The sequence below is a fragment of the Rhagoletis pomonella genome, unplaced genomic scaffold (assembly GCF_013731165.1).
Source record: "Rhagoletis pomonella isolate Grant_MI unplaced genomic scaffold, Rhpom_1.0 Rhpom_scaffold_00006, whole genome shotgun sequence".
In the NCBI taxonomy this organism is placed as follows: Eukaryota; Metazoa; Arthropoda; class Insecta; order Diptera; family Tephritidae; genus Rhagoletis; species Rhagoletis pomonella.
In genome coordinates, this window is record NW_023458560.1 from 2,612,315 (window position 1) to 2,616,680 (window position 4,366).

Below are 4,366 nucleotides of genomic sequence, written 5' to 3' on the forward strand. Positions count from 1 at the left end.
TAAACTTAAGTGCCGTTTAAATATACATCTGAAATTGGCCCTTAATTACACCCGGCGCAGGTATTAAATATATGTTTTTCACCTTTCCGAGAGCTACCGCTACATGGTAAACCGGGGTGTATCAATTTTGAGTAAATTAGCGTCCTTAAATTTCGAAATATTGAAGTTTCAAGCATTTCTGAAATTTACTGTTATATCAAAAGCGGCCGTAATTTTAGTTCGATTTCAATAATTTGCTTCTATGTGGCAAGCACAATAACCATACCGAGTTTGGTACAAATTGGTAGAACGGTTACCGATATACATATATGTATCCTAAACGTATTTCTTGGTAAGAATTGTTGGAAGCATCAATTTTGAATAAATTAGCTTTAATAATTACTGATTTATCGAATATTTCGTATTACTCTAAATTACCGTTATATGGGATGTAGGCGTGGTTATTGTCCGATTTTAAAAATCTTCGGCCATTTCGTAGGTTATACCAAGGTTAACAAGTGTGCCAAGTTTGGAAGAAATTGGTGCAGCGGTTACCAAGTTATACACATGTAAGTGGGCGTGGCTGCGCCCATTTTCCAAAAATGTATAATATTCTTATTTTTCGTCTAAAACTTATTGTAAATATCGATTTTGAGTGAACAATCTTCAGTAGTTTCTAAAATATCGCAGTTTTCGTATTTCTGAAAATTACCGTTATATGGGAGGTAGGCGTGGTTATTGTCCGATTTTGCCCATTTTCAATACCGTCCGTCCTACGCCAGAAATAAGCGCACGTACCAAGTTTCGTTGAGATATCTCAATTTTTACTAGAGTTGAGTGTGCACAGATCATTTATGTATACATTTGTCTATATCTATCTCGATTCGTTTTGCCTGTTACAAACAACCGTTATGTGAATAAAGTTCTAATACCCTTGTGCACAAGTGCGCTCGGGAATAAAATCACAATTTTTTCTAAGATCGAGTCTCTGCGGGGCGGTTGTTCAATGTCTGGTTATCACTATCTCCCAGTTATCGACATTTTCGACATCATGCATATAACATGTGATCGATAAAGCAGCTTTGTGTTATCCAGACATTGAACAACCGGCCTTATAATTCAAAATATGTATACTAAGTGATTTGTAGCGTGATCAGCACCTTCCGATTTTCGGCTGTTAAAATGTCCTTAAACGGATAGAGAATTTTTAATTAGCTTTATTATGCGCTTTGAAATACCTAAAACCATTTTAAACGTTATTTTACATTGAAATATTTTTCGACCTTAAGACATTACGACGCTTAAGACGTCTTGTTAATCCCCTAATTATATTTTCTTCAGGCTTTGCTTGCAAATACACGCCAAAGCGAAAATGGCGTATGACTCACATCAGATACCATTTATTATTATTTGAATTATAAGACACTCCATCCTTGAAAAAAATGGGAATCTAACATAAAAGTGTACCGGATATTATATATATATATTTTTTTGATTATGTCCATTGTGGGGCGACTAAGTTAATAATTATTTAAAAAATTAAATTATTAATACTTTGTCAAATATAAAAATTAAAATACTAATTGTACGCAGTTACCTAGCAAATGGTTCAACCTTTAAACTAAAAAGAATTAGTACGACACGATTACAATATCCAAATACATGTATTGAATTTTTAATATAGCCAAAGGATTGACTTTATTCAGTGCATAAAAGTTATAAAAAAGATTTGACCAAATAATTATTAAAATCAAGAAAAGTGTACGATTTGTAAAACGATTATTAAGCACAAGGGCACTCGGGCATCAAAATATATTTCAAATCTAATAACACTGATAGTTGTGAACATATACATATATACTCGTATAACGATATAAAGTACTATATGCTAATTGGCCCACTTTTTCGATAAAAATGTTTTTGTAACTTTTCAATTTTGGTTTTTTCGAAATAGGCACAAAATATTTAAGCATTCAGAAACATTTTTATTTGAATGTTGGGAGAAAACATCCCTATAAACATTTTGGCAAACGTTCGAAAATTACCTTCGATATCCAATATGAATATCGAACTGAGAATGAACTCAAAACCAACCTTAGTTTTCCAACGTTCATAGTGTATTGGAAATACATTCGAGATGGGTTCGAAAAAAAATTAAAACCATAGTAACAAGAGAGGAAGTGAAATCCAGCTCATTTTCGAATGGAAATATAATGAAATCACTCTCTCTCATTAAAATTTCAATTCGATAATGGGCTGGATTTCGAATTCATAACGAAAAACGAAAAATTCATTGGATAACGAAGGTTCCGTTTTGCTGGAGAATGGCCTAGTTCTCGAATCGAATACTAACCTATTCCACATTCGTTATCAAAGGTGACACTCGAAAAAAATTTTAGTTTTCCAATCATTTTCGAATTGTTAACCAAGCCCAATGTTTATTGGGATTATATGGTATTTTAACATATTTAACATTGATTTCAACAGTACAACTGCCATTTGATTAGAATTACCTTTAAATATTAAGGAATTTTAATAATAAGCCAACAGCAGCATAATCTTAAAATGTATACATATACACACATGTACATATGTGTGTATAAATATTGAGGAATACGCATCGGGAAAAGTTTATAATATTTGGTTATTAATATTCATTGTAAATTATTGCTGAATATTTAAAAATATATAATCATAAGTATGTACATCCAAATAAAAATATGGCGTCGATTTTATGAATAACCTAACTGTATGTAAATAAAGAACATTCCCACATAAACAGATATTTTGTAAGAATATACATCCATACTTATGTATTTTTGGAAAAGATTTTTAAACTTATACCTACATACATATGTATGTATGCATCCTTAAAAGTTTACACTTACTTTTTCTTATGTGACTTACAAAATAGTTGCGCCGAGATAAAAAATTCCATGCATTTTTCTTTACGAAATTATGCCAGTTATTCATCCCAAGTACAGACAGATCCTCCTAGGACAGTTAATCATTCCATCTTTTCCTGTACTCGTCCCACACGCGATACTCGCTTAAATTGCCGATGATAACCATGATAATAACATACTGACTCCCTGGATTATGATTGGTTAATTCTAACAGAAATAGTGCCACATTTGTCTAAATTGATGGATCTCTCGAGCAGCTTGGCTGTCACTTAGGCTTTGACCTCTGCCCGTAATACAATTTTGTAAATACTGCCGATTAAATGAGCGTCTGGAGCTACAAAGGGCTACCTAGCACATCCTTGCATTCATCTCGAATTTTCAAATTAAAGGGCAGCAAACGCGTACATGCCCAATCTTTTGAATGGTGTCTAGCAGTGAAATCGTGATTTAGAAAGATTTTACGAGCGCGGTTGTATTTTTTCCTCATTTTGAATATAACTAAATACATAGTTATGTAAATTTTTTATTGCACCGTGACTTACACTTGTTGCCTCACCATTGCTGGTACTTTGTAACACTGAAAAATTGCTTTGCCTCGTTTCGAAGCCAAAACTACAAATATAAGGATGCTGTAGGAACCTTAAAATAATCAATTTATTTGTTTTACTTTACAATTTGATTTCACTTCTATTATGTTGCCACTTTTCTACAATTTTATTTATACGTATATTTACTTATCTTCATTGCGCATGTACTTAGAAATGCTTGACTATTTGCTTTTGGCGTGCGCATGTAATTTGACACACGGATGTGAATCCTTGAGATCCTTAAGATAAGCACTGAACAAATTTGTGGTCGGCACTCTTTGTTCTACCAATTGGTGAACGATTTCACACCGTGCGGCATAGTATAAAGACAACTAAACGCCGCAAGCCGAAAGAAAACCTTGTGTGAAACAAATTATTAGATCTGGCTAAGATTATTTGCAAAGTTTTTAAATGGCGTTATTTAGGGTAAGAATAGGCGTCGGCCACACACATGATCTGTACTTATATACAGTTATAAAATAAATGCAAATTGGTACCATGTGAACATGTGTGGTCTGCGGCAGGAGTTTGGAAGTAAATTTATTATTTGAACACACGCCAAAAATTGCGGCAACCAATAGCACAAGCCTGAGATTGTTCCCCCTTAAAAAAAAACTATCTAGCACTTTACTGGTGTTAACTTCGAATTTTCATAAGCTTTTCTGATTTACTTAGGCTATTTTAAAATTTAAGCTTAAATGAATTATTTTTTTTCAAGCAAGTGTTCCAAGAAAATAACTTTTTAACTTTTCTTGTACCTAAATATACTGATTTTTTAGCGCTGAAAAAGCCTAAAGTACTGAGTTTTGAGTAAAAATATCTGACAGCCCTAATAATAATCCAAAATTAAACTTAAGTGCCGTTTAAATATACATCTGAAATTGGCCCTTAATT